The sequence below is a fragment of the Tyto alba genome, unplaced genomic scaffold (genome assembly GCF_018691265.1).
Source record: "Tyto alba isolate M040663 unplaced genomic scaffold, T.alba_DEE_v4.0 Super-Scaffold_6, whole genome shotgun sequence".
NCBI lineage: Eukaryota > Metazoa > Chordata > Aves > Strigiformes > Tytonidae > Tyto > Tyto alba.
In genome coordinates this window covers 13,494,823-13,513,136 of record NW_024881327.1, presented here as the reverse complement: position 1 = coordinate 13,513,136, position 18,314 = coordinate 13,494,823, and positions in this window count along the sequence as shown.

Sequence of the window (18,314 nt, the reverse complement as noted above, 5' to 3'; positions counted from 1 at the left end):
ACATGTATTAGACCAGTAGTATTCAACACCAAGTTGAAGTGCTTCTAAATGCAGCATTGCTAATATCAAAATCAACTTAAAATTTTGTGGCCCACCTTAAACTGATATTTTTAAACTGGAGAGAACACATAAAAAAAGATTCGTAGTAAGCAAGTAAAAGCTCAACTTGTTTAATTTACAGAGGAGCTTTGACAACAGACTTGACTGCAGTTTCCAAGTGCCTCCATTGGAAGAAAACACTAACCTTAATTTAAACTGAGGAAGGAATTAAAAAAAAACAACTCAACTATGGATATAAATTCCAGAAAAGGGGATTAATTAAAGATCTAAAGTACCAAAGCCATTCACAGTGGATTCTTGAGCTCTTGATACCAAGAGATCAAGAAACAGAAACCTTTCCAGAATATATACAACAGCAAAGTACAGATTCATGTAACTCACATAAAATTTACTGTCTTAATACAGGGTAAGTGCAAGGAGTACAATGGCATGTAATATACAATTGGATCAGATAACTTTTTCAACAGACCCCCTTCTGGTCTTACTTTCTTCCACTGTACAAATGATTAAAAAAAAAAAAAAAGGCAATTGAAATTAAAAGGTAAGATCTTTTATGCAACTGCTGTATTTTTAATCTTTACAAAAGAAAGTTAACATTAACACTGCATCACAGTGAAAAGGTTTTTATTTATACAAATAAAGAAGAAAAAGGCACACCGTTCTTCTCTTTCGTTTACTGTATTGTCTTGAATACTTACAGACTGCTTGACTTGCTGTTGCTGACAGGAGGAGAATGAAGTAGAATGTGTCCAGTACAGTACAACATGAAACTGATAACATTATCCTGCTTGAATGTCAAGTTTGCTTTGGTAGCGCATGAGTGATATGAAGCCAGAGGGGAAAAAAAAAAAAAAAAGCACACAACAGCAACAACAATAATCCTTGAGACACTTAGGGGAAAAAACAACATCTAAAACAAGCAATTGATCTCAGGGAAGATACCAGAGTCAAATTTAATCATATGCTAAGCAAAAGCAAGCATGTCCCAGGCAAAGTAGATTACCTTTGTAAATGAGCAAGCATTGAAAGGAGAGTTTACTCAGTTCCCTTACATACTCAGAGACTGGAAATACAGCTTAGAAAGGAACACTATTGATAAGAAAAACAACACAGCAGGGAAAGACCTCCAAAAAAAGACAGGAAGACAGGTAGCAATATAAAGACCAGAAATAAAATACTGCAGAACTTGAGAAATTTGACTGTAGGAACAAACTGTACAACTACATTAAGGAGGGAGGTCAGACCAGAGTTGCTAGAGCACTTCACTACTTTCCCTTCTACCAAAACCACACAGGGTTTGTCAAAGTTTGCACAATGCCTACTGGATCACGTACAGGATAAACAGCTTGCCAGGCTGCACTTGTTTGTTCAACGCTACTGTCTGCATCGGGAGCTGGAAATGCTACTTTCAGAAATTTCAGCAAAATTTAATCTTCTAGGACAATAGTAACATCCTTGTCACTGACTGATGGAATTAGTAACACCAACGTACTGCCAAAAAATACAGAAAAGCTGCACTTTCAATGAAGCAGCACTCGCGTGTGGAAGTTTTGCCCTGCACGAGGTAAAATGTCAAATCCCTTCCAGCTGGGGTGACACAGACATAATCTAATACTAGCTCTGATAAAGTTAATAACGAAGAAGGTCTATGATAAACGAATACATAAGGAATGAGAAAATTCTTTATGGAAACCAAAGACACTCCGATGAGCTTGATACCACCTGGTATCCCAGTGCTGGAGGAAAAAGTTACCTGCCCAGGTATCTTGAAAATTAGTTTCGTTTTACTGAGCAAGCAATATGCAGCCGTTTCTTCATGGTCCACACTTACCACTGTATGTGACAGTTTACTACAGACGGAACGTTCCTTTTCACTTCCTGAATTCAATGACAATACAGATTGCTAAGTAAACTGCATTGTAATCTTGAAGGCTCACACGAGAAACAAAGAATTTGTTTCTTTATAAACGTACTCAAAGATTTCTGTATGAACTCAGTCAACAGTTTGCATGAAGTGGCAGTCAACAACAATATTTTGGCCAGGACTAGCAGCTGGACAGTGCGATGTTAGAAGATAATTAGTCTAAGAAAAACCATAGGCAAACAAACACAGTATGCATTGATGAAGGATTCAGAGCAAACATAAAACTGGCACTGAAGGTCTCATGAAACAGTTCTGATTTTTGGTTACAGTCCTATAAATACCATCTCAATTAGTTACAGGATGGCCCAAAGATTACAGTCCAAATTACTGAAAAGGCAGCAGCCCTCATCATGTATCATTATCTTGTTAAAAAAAAAAAAAAAAAAACACAACAAAAAAAAAAAAACAAACAAACAAAACAACACACAAACAAACAAAACAAAAAAACAAACAACCTCCAACCCAGAAAACTGTTCATTGGCTCTCAGTGTGCTTTGTGTCACCACCAGTTCAGTTCACACAAACTTAGCCTTACAAAAGCCACCTTGTCCAATCTGTCAATATTTCTCCATCAAATGATCATGAAGGAACTTTGTTTCAGTATATCTGTTCTACAGAATTTCTCTGGTCCAAAACACCAAATAGTGGTTTTGCACTTTGGTATAAATCATAAGAAACAATACACATTCAAAACTGAAATCTCTCGTGAGGTAACATTAAAGATAAAGAGGGTACTGTATGAATGCTTTACAGAAAGCATATTGTTGAATTCATGGTACTGCCAAAACTCTGGATAATTTCACTCCTTGACTGTGCTCTCAAGTTTCAGCAACATACAAAGAATTCATTTTCACCTTTTAATCTTATGGATTAAATATGTTTGAGAAAAAAATTTGGAGCAGAAAAGAGACCTCCCAGTTTATAATTCACATATTAAAGAGGACCTCCTGCTATGAGCAACTATTTCCTAAATGTTGATTTAACAAAATTCATCACTTCAAATGCATGGATTATGATGTTTGCAACCAAAATAAATGGTTCCCAGTGCAAAAGCTGCCATACTTGATGAAAAATGAGGGCAGGTGTTTTTACAGGAAAACAAAATATTATGGAACTCTTAAAACAATGAGAAAATTTCAGACACCACAAATGAAAACCAACAAGTCTGAAAAGTCTGTTTCTGTGGAAGAGTCTTCCTACCATTACTAAATATTTTGCTTCTTAATTCTGTAAAGACTGAATAATCCAGAAACATCCGAAGAAAATACAATTCATTGTTGATATCTGGGATGGGGAAAAAAAAAATGTCAGATGTACTTTTTTCTTTATTTTTACAATTAGACTTAAGTGGAAAGCACTATGAAAAATAGAAGCCATGTTGTCTGCCTTTCTGCAAATAATGAAACCTCTACAACCTTCCCACATATTCCTCTGTCATGCTGTTCAATAAAAAGTTAACTGATTTCATTATTATAGATGTCAAGGGATTTGAGGGCACAAAGTTGCTCACAAAAGGTGCTCAACATTTGGCAGAACCGGACATTTCTAATGCCTCTGAATTTATTTATTTATTTAATGAATCTTTCCATCATGAATCAGTAGCTAGCAGAAATTGTCCAATTTTAGGGAATCCAATCCATTCAGTTTGTGGTCTAAAGGCCAAAACCTAGCTGCCTTTTAAATATGGGAAGGATGGGTGAAAGGCAGGGTGCAAGAATTATCATGCATTAAAAAATACACTGAATGCAAGGCAATGACGTCCAGGGAAAGGAAGACATAGGGAAGAAGTAACATGTAAGTGGCGAAACAGTTCTTGAAACGCAAAAAGTACTGGCACTAGTATACCTTTCTAATAATATACAAAATATGACTGGCTGTCCTTTTATATTTAATTTTACTGCAGTCAAAGTGTTCACTACACTCTCCAAACATGATCAATGCTTGCAAAAGAAAAAAGCAAAAAGGAATTAGATGCTTTGATGTTCACAGGCTACTTCTGACTTAACACACCTAACAAGATATATGAGTAAAAGATGGATTTAGACAAAAGTCCGTTTATTCCAAAAAGCTCTCCAAGTGGAAAAACTGTCTGACCTTGTTCTTTGGTTTAGCCTCATAATTAATACTACCTCTAGGGAGACAATAATACTCGTAAATCCTGCAACATGACTTTTTTTTAGTGAAGCAGATTATCTTTTTGAATTGTATAAATTCTGCCTATTGATGCAGCCGTCCATGAAATTATTCCTTCATTAAATGACTACCCTCCTCAAACAAGACAGCCCACAATATGGAAGAAGTCTTGCTCCTATTATAACATCTGTTAAAATCTGGCCATCCCTGAAAATAAGAAAACTTCTTTGGAACAGGGAGGATCTCAGAGCCACCACAGTTAACATCTGCCACCTCACACAAAGCAATCCTACAAGCACCACACTCCCCAATGAAATAATTGCAAAGAAAAAGATTTTAAGTTATCTCTGTGCATGTGCATAACCAATTAAATAGTATTAAAAGAGAGGGGGTCACTCAGAGGTTAAATTCTAACATGAATTCCTTTATTAATCAAAATTTGGGGGCAGGGGAGAATAGATGTTGTTGGTACAAACACTAGAACCCTATCATAATTGTCCTGAATTAAAAGCTGCTCCCTCCAGCTCAAGCCCCATTTAAGGAAAGCTGTCACACTGCCAGCTGTGCTAATTAAAACACTTGCAAATACTGTCCCCACACACCTTCAACACACACTTTTCCAAATGAGAAGTTGCATGCCTGATTTATATCAATATGACCAGACAATGTGCCGAGGCATACAGAAACGTGCCTAAAGCAAGTGTTTGAAGTCACGTATCTGCTACAGTGCAAGTCGGTAAGTCAAGACACCAGAAAATGAAAGCATGAGATCTGGGAGATTTTGAGCTGCCATTTTCTGGTGGTGCCAAATGTCGGAAAGAACCTTGCCTCACTTGAGAAATGCTGCATTTTCCAATGTAGAAGAATTCATATCTTTTAAACTAAAAGTGCACTAAAAGGTTTTCAGGCATTGCTGGGAGCAATCCATGTTGACAACACTTCAGACAGGTCTAGGTTTGCAGGGAGAATGTGGGGCTGAGGAGCATGCCACCCCATCCCATCACCCAGCCTTCGGCTTGATGCCACCAGCTGTGCTGCTTCCATTACAGGAGCAGCTCAGTGATAAGAATGAGCACCCAAAATTGGAGGAAATGAGGCTGAAACTAATTTCTGCCACCAATAAGGGTGTCTGTGGACCTATACCCAGGATTGGTATCCTCAGTATCTAAACTGCTGCTGGGAATGGGACCCTATTCTCCTAATGGTGTAAAGAGACTTTCCACGCTGCTGCAAAGTTTATTACCTAAAAGCAAACAAGATTCTCTAAGGAGTACAGTAGGACTTACATTAAGAAAAAAGGTTAAAAATTATTATATATTCCAAGACTGAGAAAAAAAAAGAGCAAACAGTTTCCTCTAATTGAAAACATACTAGTTTCCAAGCCAATTTATCTTTTCAGTTGCTCATAGTTTTATCAAACGTTTCTTTTGACTCATTCTCACTGCCCAAAGGAAAAAAATGCATATATGTGTTACTGAATCGAAGGTAAGCAAGCCACACAAATGTTTTCCAAGTACACCAGATGAGAAACCTTGCGATTGGAGAAGATTTCAGGCAAGTATTATTAACTTGGCTTGTTTTATTTATACTTCCTCTGGATTTAAAAAACAACTCTTTATCTAAGAAAATCAGTTCAGATTAAAACTTTGTAAATTTAATTTAATCCCACGGTCTTCTGAAAGCTTTAGCAGAGTATCTTTTTCATTCTGCTAATTCTTTAAGAATCTCACCTTCATGATGAATGGCTGTATATTCAGTTGTTTCAATAGTTAATGCCTCAGGGGGGAAAATCATTTTTCAAATGCAAATTTCATTCACAATTTTTAATTTTTCAAATGTAAAATCTAAATTAGCACTGAAAGATCATAACTTTAATTACTGGGCTGTTATTCTAAAACGTGAGTTGGTATTCATACACCCAGGGCACTGCTGAATCAGAGAGTAGCTTTGGCAGTTCTGGGATTTCAGTCAAAAAAAGAAAGTGAAGAGGCAGGCAAGTCCAAGCTAAGAACATTTTATCTGTTGCTGAATTCCAGTTTTGAGTGCAAAAGACAAAAAACTGAGATAAAGATATTCAGAAAGCAGGATATGGGCATCAGTTTGCTCTGTGGAGTTTTCCTTTCTCCTATATGTATTTCACTTCTGGGAGCTTACTGATTTTGAAGCTGTACAAAAATAAAGCACCTATTTCATATTAGGTCAAGTGAAACAGAACAGAAATGGTGCTCACAGTAGCTCATGCAATGATTGTCTACTCAATTTCATTTTCAAGTTCTTATGCACTAGTAAATTGTGCAATTTGGAAAAATAAACACTTTAGGCTGAATAAAGAACAAAATCATGCCTCCAAAAAATCTATCTTAATATTGACAAGCAGGATAAAAGACACTAATGAAAATGAAATTTTAAATCTTTACACCCACAGGAATACCTCAAATACTGTTTTCAGTTTTGGGCCCCTCAGTACAAGTAAGACATTGAGCTGCTGGAGCATGTCCAAAGAAGGGCAATGGAGCTGATGAAGGGTCTAGAGAACAAGTCCTGTGGGGAGAGGCTGAGGGCACTGGGGTTTAACTTGGAGAAAAGGAGGCTCAGGGGACACTTTATTGCTCTCTACAGCTACCTGAAAGGAGGCTCTAGTGAGGTGGGCATCAATTTCTTCTCCCAAGTAACAAGCAATAAGACAAGAGAAAACAGTCTAAAGTTGTGCCAGGGGAGGTTTTGATTGGATATTAGGAAAAAGTTCTTCCCTGAAAGGGCTTTCAAGCATTGGAACAGGCTGCCCAGGGAAGTGGTTGAGTCACCATCCCTGGATTATTTACAAGGTGTGTACATGTGGCACGTAGGGACGTGGTTTAGTGGTGGACTTGGCAGTGTTAGGTTTATGGTTGAACTTGATGATCTTAAAGGTCTTTTTCAAACTAAATGATTCTAGGAATGTCTCAGCAAGTAACATCTAAAATAAGTCACTTGAAAACCTGTATGTATTTGTTTACTGTATTTCTTAGCCCTTGGATGGGAAGGAGTATGTTAAGATATTTGCCTTTTCTCAGCACATTCAACATCTCAAAACACTTGATACCGGGTACAAATTGTATGTACCACCTGAACAACAGTCATGAGACAGATGGATAGGAACCAAGAACAACTATTTAAAGCGTATGGGTAACTGGCAGCTTCTAGATTTCTTTGCTACTACTTTTACCATAAAAACAACCAAAAGCTACATCAAAACTACAGCAGGAGTGTGCTGAAAAACACGGTAGGCCCCTGATCCCCCAAGCATCTGGGCCTGGATGTCCCTCTCCCCAGACCTGGGGTTGAGATCTTGTTCAGCCTACCATAATCTCAGGCTTAGGAGGGATTCCTGTATTTTAAAAAAACCAAACTAACATATTCATATTAAAATACACATGCACATCTCATACCAAAACTATACCCAGCTACAATGTCATTAGCCTTCAGCTCAATGGGATTTCAAATATGTTTACATTTTGACACCACAGCATCCTGACATATACTTCCTGAAGCTTCCTTTAAATGTCACTTCCATACTTGCCACTCATTTAGCTATTATCATAGAATTCTTTCTGATATTAGTTTCATACTCTGTATCTGAGAAGAAAAAAAAAAAAAATTTTGGGTCGTAAATACGAATCACACTTGTGCTGGGACAAAGTCTTCCTCCTGGGCAGAGATGGAAGGAGAGAAGTGCAGTGGCCTAGAGATCCCCTCTGTTATACAGCAGACACAAGCACATTTGATAACTCAGGAGCACATTCTACAAGTACTAGGTATGAACAATCTCATCTGGGAGGGTGAGGAACTACTGCAGGGGCATGCAGCTAAAGCAGAAAATGCCTAGGCACATCTGTTGGTAGACAAGCTGAACTTGAGCATGCCTTCAAATGCCCATTGAGTACAGAAGGTATTTTTAGCTTTCTTTACAAACTGAAAAGAGTAGTTCCCAAAGCTTGAAAGCGGATTATTTAATTTCATTTTATTTTTCCTGGCATTTTATTGCAAACACTCTTAAGACTGTTTTCGAGAGAAGAAAAACAAGCGAAGGGAAAATGCACAGGTTAGAGTTCGTTCTTCTTGAAATTTAGCCCAGAATTGCTAAGTGTTAATCTCTGGAGGGAAAGCAAACTAATTCTGTATGAGTAACTCTGATTTTAGGCCATACAACCCTGTTTCTCGCATCTCTCACAGATTTCATATAGTTCTTGACAATCCACCATTTACACAAAATCCCAGGAAGATTTTATTCATTAAATCTAATGATTGTAGCAAACTCTCTTCTCTCTTAATATGCTTTCAAGAGCACATGCCAATAGCAGCATTCCTGAACTACTAGCTACTGACTTAATGTGGTTATGGCAGCTGAAATTTTGCTTTCCTCAAACATGAGGAAAACCAATACATTAATATCTGCTTAAAAAACAGTAACTGAAGATAAGGCTTTTCACATTAACAACTAGTCCATGTTTCTTAAATCTCAATAAAATTGTCGCGGGTGACATTGTCATATACATGCATATTTTGTGAACCAGTACATTTTGAAATACAGGCTACACATCACATCTCATTTTCCAAGTAATTCATAAACCTGGTTAGCAAGTCATGATTCTGTGCAATATTGTCCATTTAGCACTTATGCACTAAACGGAACATGGTTTGTTTAGAATTGACTCTCATTATTATTCGCTTATATTTGCTGGGGGAAAAAATAGAAGAAAGGTTTTATTCTTTCTTCACTTTCTTTAACCTTCTGCAAAACATACTAAACCTTGTTATGTTTGTTTCAACATTAGAACAGGTATTAGAGTGAATGCTTCAAGAAAGCTACACTAATAATTCAGCTACATACACAGGGACAAACAAAAGGGACTTCAGTTACTGCAAGGGGAAACATTTTCTGCAGGGCACCCCTAAGTCCACCATTCAAGCTCTCTATTAAGGTGTGCCTTTCAGCTCCTCCTGCATGGAGCCCACTGGGGTTTCTCACTCCCTACCTACCCCTCAGCCTCTGAAAATACAGTACTTAAGCCAAAGACCCCTCACCCTTCTGATTTTTTTTTTTCCCTTTAAAGATACATTTCTCTACTTCGAAGGCTCCTTTTATTCCCAGATCCCCAGTGGGGGCAAGCCCTTCAGTGCCTCTTGGCTGAGCAGCAGATGTAATGTGCCATGTGCCCCTCAGGCTGGAATGCTGATGAAGACACTGGCCAAAGCCCTCCATGGGTAAAGGTACTTGGACTTCCTCTCTCAGTGGGACAAAAGCAAATGAGTGGCATCTATCCCCCAGCCCCACTACCTGTGGAAGAACTCAGGTTCCCAGGCATCTGGAACCTCTGTTTTTTCCTCTGTCTACCTCCACCCTGACACCCCAAAAAGGAAAATTAAAATAAAATTAAAATAAAACAGGCAGAAGAAAACAAGTGAAGACAATGAAACAGTATTTGAAATGAAGGCTGATCTGTAACTTGATCCTTGTATGTAGACCTCTAACCTGCACTGAGTCTTTCCAGGTCAGTGGAGCACTTAGATAAGGACTTATATCCATCTAGAACAATGAGATGCATGGACATGAACATCTTACGAAGCTGTGTACTGGGGCCACCAGAAAAGTCCCCCATGTCAAAGCAGAAGAGGTGAAGGGATAAAGACAATCCTTTTCTCTCTCATTTGTCATATCTCTTAAACAACACAGCAGTATATACAGCACCAGCAGTAAAAGGGTTAACACAGTCTGATCTTGCACCATGTTAGGAATTGCTGTCTTATGCAGTAAAGTGCAGGGACTTCTGCCTTTCTGGCCACAATTTCCTGAAAAAAAGTGTGTGCCAGCACTACATGGCACTTCTGCAATAAGTCTCCTGCATCTGGCACAAATTTATGGGGGTGCTGACCCACGAAGATGAAATGAACATCCCCCAAGACCCACAGACTAATCCTTACCCCTTCTGTTCAAAATCCAAAGCACATGTGTTGACCCTGCTTTCTCAAACAAGTAAGTTTATAACCACATTTATACTTCATTTAAGAACTGCGTAAGTCAAAGAACTTCAAATTTGTCAAAATTACATGCCACTATCTAATTTTCTATCAAGACACAAGTAGGAAGTCAAACTCCTGATCGATGTAGAGACAAGTAAAGTATGAGTCTTACTAAAACAAAGGCAGGCTACTAATATTGATTTAAACTTCTTTTCAGATTAAGAAGTGAGGGAGGTTCTATTTTAAGAGACTTTTTTAAAAAAAAAAAAAAAATCATAGAAGACCTCAAGTATATTTTTTTATTATTACTTTCTATTACACCCAAGGCCCTATCATTCAAATTAAAGATAAATATTGTCATTCCAGTTCACTGCTATTATACCAGCTTTTTTTCCCCCCTACAATCACTATCCTTTTTTTTTTTTTTTTCCTCTCTTTATGGCCACAGTGCAAAAATACAACTGACGTAGAAGGTCGGTGCCGTGCACAAAGCCAGCACTGAATCGGACTCATGGGCCCGATCTCCTGCACTGTGGTGCCTTTCTGAAAGGGAGCATCTAGCTCAGCCTGCAATGTTGTGCTTGGACGCCGTACAGGTCTCCAAAGGAAAAAAAAAAAGAAAAAAAACAACCCACCTTGTTTTCATTCCAGCCATGTTTACATAAAGGCTCTAAAGATCCCCACCAGCAGGTTATTTCTAACCCCCAAGCCTCCCGCCCACCCCCCGTGCCCCTCTCCAGCCAGCCCCTGCAGTAACAACCTGCCATTCTCTGCAGCAACGACGGTTAAACATCTGGCCGTAAATTGCTTGTGTTACACGCTTCGAGCCGTAACTATTTATCCTAGCTGGAGAAGAAAGGCAGAAACGGTTAACTGCATCTAAGCCCAACTCTACTGGCATGGCAGTTTTTGTTACAGCATCATCACTTGGCATCTAGGCGAAACAAGCCAACAAACCCAGTTTTAGCTGAAGCAATGTTTGTAGTGAATTAGCCAGTATTTATCTGACCCACTCTAATATGGGTCATTGAACTTCACCCAGCTTTTCCTCACAGAACAGAGGGAAGTACAACCTGGGCAGTCTGCAGTGACTTGTATATTTGTACATCACTCGCAGCCCTTCAGACAGAGCGAAGTAGTATATTTCCTACGAGTTATTCAGGGCAAGGATCATGGTTTCACTTTGTATTGTAAAGTACCCCAAACAACACAGCAAGGAGGTCCATGGGCAGCAGGTCTAGGCAGTGTGTCAGCACAAGTGGTAAGTAATAAGAAAAAGCAAAGCAACCCCTCTTTTCACACGCCCTGCCACAATTCTGCTTACTCAGCCAGGATAGCTAGAAATGCAGATTTAATCAGCAGAAAAAGACTTATGCCAGCTGATGAGGTCTGCTGTGGCTTCTGCTCATCACTCAGCACCCGCCGCATAGACCAAGGAAGCCGTTTCAAGCAACGCTTACAAAGATGTACTTTAAATTTGTGAGCAAGCATGACAGCACACTGAACAATAAACTACACACTTCTGATATTTTAAGGGCCACTTCTGTGCCCCTCTGAAGCCCAGGGGAATTTCACCACACGTCTTAAGGCCACTGCATCTGGCCCTTGTCCCCTCAGGTGACAACTGCACTGCATCTTCCGATCTAGGTGAGGCCCTGGTAAACGCCACATTCCTTGTGCCTTGACTTCTGTAGCTTGCTTTTTCTATTTTATGCATTATTAAAGTGGCAGAAATGGTTAGGAGAATGCACTTGAAAAGTTTCAACTCATCAAGATAAATACCTGACTGTCCATCCCAAACTTCTTTAAAGAAAAGCACTGCCTTCGTGGTTCAGCACAACATACGCTGGGGTTGTTTATTTTTAAAAACTTTTTTTTTCCCCACCACATATTCAAATAAGATGAAATCTGCATGGTCATTTTTATTTAACTTTCTCCAGCAGCACTTACCAAGCTAACAGCCCCTCATCCCTGAGCAGTTAATGACAAACTACTAGCTGGAAGCCCCAGCTCCTAACGCACTCCGCGTACCACAATTTATGGGTAGTCCTTGCAAACCTATACAAATCCTAAACACTGTGTTAGTTCAGCCTATGTGCCTACTCTAACCGTGGTCCCATGTACAACTATTCCTGAATATATTAAATACTCACACATGTGACATTGGTAATTTGATCTTACATTAAAACATGTTTCTGAGGAGGTATTTGTAACAGAAATCACCTTTCCAGGGCTTTTAACTTCACAGGAGGTTTATTTTAATGCTTCTAGTCCATTAATACAGTGCCAAGGACCAGTCTTGTGTTGCTTATATTAAAAGCTGTTAACTTTTCATCTGCAATTCATGTTTAAGATTCTTAAACTATGAAGCAATAACAGGTATATTTACAAAAATCCAGAATTCTTGCAGACAAAACTGCCCTGCTGAGTCACCTATATTTTCCTTCTAACATACCCTTTGTTAAGTTTGGGCCAGAGGCAGTGTTATCTGGGTTTGGTACAAACTATCACATACATACTTAGTATTATCTATGAACTTGAATCAACAGTAACATTCCAGAAAGGGATATAAAGGTTTCAACCTTCAGTGCTCCTTACAAGGGAATTTAACATTAGGACATAAATATCCACTGGTTTTGCCTCGTGGACAAACCCAACAGCTGTCTACTTCACACACCTATTCCATCTTTACTGCAGTCTTTATCTTCACCTTTACATGTTCCTGATACACATTAATTTATCACAGGACATTGTTGGAAGTCTCTGATGAAATTTTATGTTGTCTGTAAGTAATAAACTCACTACCGCTCTTCTGATACAGTTAGTTCATGACAACACTCTTGCTCAGTATTAGTTTTGGCTTGGATCACAGCATTACTTGTATGCTACTTTTTTAAACATGCTTATTAGGATCATGAACTGAGGAGGAAAATAATTTCCTCAGCGGAAGCCTCCAAAATTGGAAAATGTCCTTAGAGTGAAAACTGCAGCTTTTATGAATCCTTCTTAAATTGAAGTCTTGAACTGGGGAAAGAGAAACAGAGGGATAAACTTGGCCACCGCTTAGTTCAAAAATTAGTTCAGAGATGTCAGTTCATCTCCCACCAGACATAGTATTTCATCTGTTCATCTAGGGAAAGCAGGTCAATGACTGCAGGATTTAGCATCCCCTGATGTCTATCCTGATGGCTGCTAGAAAGGTAGCAAGGTGGCACACTTTAGAGATCAGAAGAACTTGGTCTGCTGTGCAACCATTATGCCTGTGCAAATTAAGATGATTTATGGTAGCATTTGCTTTTCTTCTTTCAGCACCATCCCTCACTTAGAGCATACTTCAACTCTGCTGGAATCAAGCACTGATTTTCTGCTAGCTTCAACAGGACCGTCAGGCTATTAATGCTCTAGAGAGATGTTATAATGAGTACAAGAATGACTGTATCTTGCACAAATGGAAGTGTGATGGTCAGTAGCCATCAAAAATTTCTACCCTGGAAGATGGAGCACTCTAGAAAGCTTGAAACATCCTCTCTGATTCGGTGGTCCTTTCCCTTCATTTCATTTTACTCAGTGTCTTTCAAGATACAACTCTATGTGTTCAAATCCAACTGGCAGCATCTTTACAAAACTTACACTGCCATTCTGATACCAAAACTACCTATTTCTAGCTTTCTACAAAAATCTTGAATATTTATCATGGAAAATTAAGGTAAAGTAGAACATGTGTATGTTCTATGCCAAAAAAAAAGTCTTGTTTGGGCTTCATAGATTTAGGAAATAGTTCAAGAACAGCTTATCTGAGTGAAAATGGGATCTCTGTAATGCTGCTAGAGCCAGCAAGAATAGTTCTTGGGAAGAACCATGTAGCTTTGTTAGATTTATACCCACTGCATTTTTTTTTTTTTTTTTTAAGTAATAAAAAGCTCTGGTAGGTATTATAACCATCCCATACTCAAAAAAAAAATCTCTACATTGGGACAATTTTTTAACATTTTATTCTGCATACCATATCAGGCCTGTATCAGTATTTACCCAGCAAGTTAGTACGGGCTGATGCATTCTTTGACCCAAGTGCCTTAGATTGCATACTCAGTATAAAAGCTTTTGATGGAACAAGAGTGAATGTGTAGCATGCTTACTATCAGTTTTCTTGTGCTTTCCTTTGCTTCATTTGTAAATCTCTGCCTTCCTGACTATCATCATGACAGGAAACCACGGCAGGAGGTACTACCAGTGTGTCATGGTTTAACTCCAGACAGCAACTAAGCCCCACACAGCTGCTCGCTCACTCCTCCCCAGCGGGACGGGGGAAGAGAATCAGAAGAGTAAAAGTGAGAAAACTATGGGTTGAGATGAAGGCAGTTTAACAGGTAAAGCAAAAGCCACGCATGCCAGCAAAGCAAAACAAGGAATTCATTCACCCCTTCCCATGGGCAGGCAGGTGCTCAGCCATCCCCAGGACAGCCGGGCTGTGTCACACGTAACGGTGACCTGGGAGACAAACGCCATCACTCTGAACATCCCCCCCTTCCTCCTTCCTCCCCCAGCTTTATGCACCGAGCACGATGTCATATGGTCTGGGATGTCCCTTCGGTCAGTTGGGGCCAGCTGTCCCGGCTGTGCCCCCTCACCACCTCTTGTGCCCCCCAGCCCCTCGCTGCTGGGGTGGGGTGCGGAGCAGAAAAGGCCCTGGCTCTGTGTGAGCACTGCTCAGCAATAAGGAAAACATCCCTGTGTTACCAACACTGTGTTCAGCACAAATCCAGAACATAGCCCCATCCTAGCCACTGTGAAAAAAAATAATTCTATCCCAGTCAAGACCAGCACACAGTACTACCAGTACTTACAGTAGCTCACAGAAAACTCTAGAATACTTGTAGGAATACAGAAACTACTCTTTCCTGTGTTTAACATCCTGTGATTCGGAACAGTAAGTTACAATACTGACACAATTTGTCCAAAGAATTATGATTCTTTGACTCTGGAACTAGAAAAGATTCATGCTGCTGCTGTGCTACCTAATGCGCAAATATCACCAAAGCCCAAACGCATCAGGTGTTTCTAGTTCAAATTTCTTCCCCAATCTGGGACTCTTGAAAATGAAGACAGAGAATTGTTAAAATTGCATGACCAGTTTCTATTAAAATATGTTTAAGGAAAAATGATTATGTGAAAAACTGTGTGTGTGTGCGTGTTATTGAACTTTGATCTCACAAAAAGCAGAATTAAGAAAGATTGCAAAACTCAGAAATATGCCTAATGAGCAAATTTCTTCATGACTGAAAATACCTGTTGGATCATGCATGTTGAAAAATTTTTCATCTCTTAAATTACAAGTTTATGCTCAGGGGTTCTATGTACACCCATCCATAACTGAAATACAAACCAAAAACTAAATAAAAAAGACAAGAAAAATAAAAACTGGCTCCAATTTATTTTGTAATGCAGATGCTCTTTTGCTTTCAATTTCTTCTTTTCCCATCGCTCTGCATATATAATTTTGGTTTTCTGCACTTAGGAAGCTATCAGACATTCCCTATGGGAGGCATTTATTTTAGATTACTTGGTTCTCTGTTAATGTTCATTTTTAAATATCACAGCTCAGTCTTCATGAGGGGAATATCTCTTTAAATGCATATGCAATATGATTTAAAGAGCCCGTTGCAATTAATAATCTATACTATCAAAACTGCCATTTTTTTACAACAGGACTGCATTATTTTTATTGAATTGTTGAGATATATCAAGGAGATTTTGATGGTTAAGGGGTAGTCAGGAATGCAGGACCTGCTTTTTTGGTGCATCAGAGACAGGCACTAAACAAATACAAATACTGAAGCAGTGTCAAGACCAAAAGGCAGTGTTTGTTGCGTGGATCAGGACAGCTTCCACCAAGCATCTGTTTTCCCCACTACCAACCAGGACAACGTAACCTCTATCAACACTGACACTGAAGGACTCCCTCAGAGCGGAAAGCTCTTTTGCTGTTTTTATGAAATAAAGAGCTTTGACACCTCTGGAGGAATGTCAAGACTAAGGAGCTCTGCTGCATTCTCATTTCTTTGTCTCCCATGCCACTGATAGGAAAATAATACAGTAAAGACTACTGTGGATAGAAAGGAGCTAAGATAAACCTGACAGGACTCACCTGCCACAGACCTGCCAGGTTCAGAGCACTTCCACAAACCAACACCACACAAATCATGACTGTCTCAAACTGATGCGAGTCCTCAGGCACAACTAAACTGAGAGGAAGGCAGTTCTATGCAGGAAGCTCCTACTTTGAATGTCTGTCTCTCCCTAATAATTCAGCAAATCTTGCACCATCAGGAAGATCATTAAATGAGCCAGTATGTTTTTCAGACCCTATAGTTTAGATGAGAAAGAGTTTTAGAAACATTAAAGAGCAGGTATCATATGAAGAAAACCAACAGAATTCACTTGCTATGGATTGTTCGGATGGATGTTTGCTTTCTGGCCAAAACATCAACTCAAAAGCTACTTGTCTTTCCAAAAAAAAAATAAAATAAAAAAATGCTGCTGCCAATTTTACAAGAAAGAATATTCACATAAAGTTTTGTAGCATTTGTTTTTATTTCTTACAACACACTTTGTTATTGCCTAGATTGTATTAAGCTCTATAACCACCCTGTGTTTTATTTTTGGCAGGTTGTTTTTTTTTACATCTCTCCTGGAAGTATCTCCGATCTTTAGCAGTACCCATTTGGACAGTCCAATGGTTTTCAAAGGCACATGGCCACAGATGTAAAGCTGAACTACAGCTCACATCAAAGACCAATACAAAATTTGAAAATGCAGCTATGAATATTGTAAAGAACAGGAAAAAGTGCTAAAAGAAAGCAAGAAGCTTTCCACTGGATTAAATGTCACTGTGGTACAGATCTATTTTGTGTAATACAATAATGAACATTACGCATTCAGGGACGTGGATACAGTAAATCCAGTAAAATTTAAAACTTGAAGAAGCACCAGTCTTGCTATACAAATTTGTCACTCAACCACTACGGATACTGAACAGAGTATTCTCTCCAAGACCAATAGCTTACTTTTTGCTGTCTCTGGAACCCTTATATTCAAGTTTCAAACTCTCGACTTCAGTGTTTTGTTAATATCCAGCCTCACAACTTTCTCTTCTATCACCTCTTCGGATGTGTGCATCAGATACTTTGAAGACATTACCCACACACTTGCTTTGAGAACCTCAGCTATTACAGCCACATAGAGATTATTCGTTCTTTGCTGACTGTGAAATAAGCAAAACAAGAAATCCATACCTATCTTAAGCAAGCTAGTAACAAGAAAACATGCAGCTATGTCTGGGAGCTCATTAGCAAAAAGCACAGACATACAGACATTCCCTTACACAAAACCTCTTTCACCAGCATCAGATATAGAATACTTTCTGCATTTGTCACCTTTCAGGTCGGAGTTTCCAGCACGCTCCTTGTTATACGCAATTAGCCCCATGCCAAGGTTTGGTACGTTTCGTAATAAATCCCTGACCACATTTGCTTCGGGCTTGGCAGCTCTGGAAAGGCTCTATTCATCGGGGCAGTGGCAAGCCACAGGACTCACCACACCACACAGCTCACTTGCAGAATTCCAGCACGCTACAGATTTCAACAAGCCAGCCCCTCCCTCCTCCTCTCAAACAGCCTGACATATGACTGTGATTAAGTAGGATATGAAAAAGCTCCAATCAGTTTTTCTTTTTCATCCCTCACCTCCCTCTTTCCACCTCTTTTCCCTTCAGACACCCCCCCACACCCCCCAAGAAAACCCTCCCCTTCTCTCCCAGCACTTCATATTAGGTAAGAATCCATGAGTTTTGCCTGTATTTAAAACAGTAACCATTTGTTACTTGGAGGAAAGCTGTCTCTCCTTCTCAGGTTTCTTCAGCTTCAGAGCACTACCCTCACCACAGAGCATAAAGCTAGCTCTAGGCTGGGAAAGCTCTCTGTGAGGCACCTGAGAACAACAAAACCAACAGCAGCAGGAGCAACCACTGGACATTGGGCCATCTGCTCACAGACAATACAAACAGAAGGAAAGTTGTATTTTTCCAGAATTCAGACAGCTACAACAACAAAGAGGGAGCTGGGAGAGGCACCATGCAAGCACACAAGCCAAAGAGAGTATGAGTGGGGAAAAATTATCTCCATAGTATGCATACTGGATT